Source organism: Penaeus monodon, chromosome 19 (genome assembly GCF_015228065.2).
Source record: "Penaeus monodon isolate SGIC_2016 chromosome 19, NSTDA_Pmon_1, whole genome shotgun sequence".
Classification (NCBI taxonomy): domain Eukaryota; kingdom Metazoa; phylum Arthropoda; class Malacostraca; order Decapoda; family Penaeidae; genus Penaeus; species Penaeus monodon.
This window is the reverse complement of record NC_051404.1, coordinates 40,062,371-40,062,757: the sequence shown is the minus strand read 5'-3', so window position 1 is coordinate 40,062,757 and position 387 is coordinate 40,062,371. Positions and strand designations below refer to the sequence as shown.

Sequence of the window (387 nt, the reverse complement as noted above, 5' to 3'; positions counted from 1 at the left end):
GGTATTTGCTATCTTTGGTAATATTCCTTTTTAATATAATGTTTTTTTTTCTCTCTTTTTCTGGATAAAACCTGGCCACATGGAATATTTACTCATCTATAATTGTTCCCCCAAGGCATTCATCTAACCATTCACCATCTGTAATATCAAAACAGTCTTACCCTCAGTAAAAAAAAATCCATTATGACATACTAACTAGTAGCTGAGAAATATCTTCCTTTGTCAATTGTGCTTATCTGCATTAGACCAGAAGTCACAATGCCCTCAGCCAACTGGCTAACGAGGATTGGCCTAGCCAATGCTCTGTTATGAAAGTCTGCTATAATGCATAAGATTAAATATTCATGTTGCAGCTGAGGTAGAATACACATCTTGCAACTTTTGTTA

General features: G+C 35.1%; 1 protein-coding gene across 1 annotated transcript in view; it reads left to right on the top strand.

Annotated features, from left to right (window-relative positions):
- LOC119585234 (intraflagellar transport protein 88 homolog) overlaps nt 1-387 on the top strand; it is a gene marked incomplete in the record, with an annotated part of 19,357 nt that overhangs the window by 17,572 nt on the left and 1,398 nt on the right.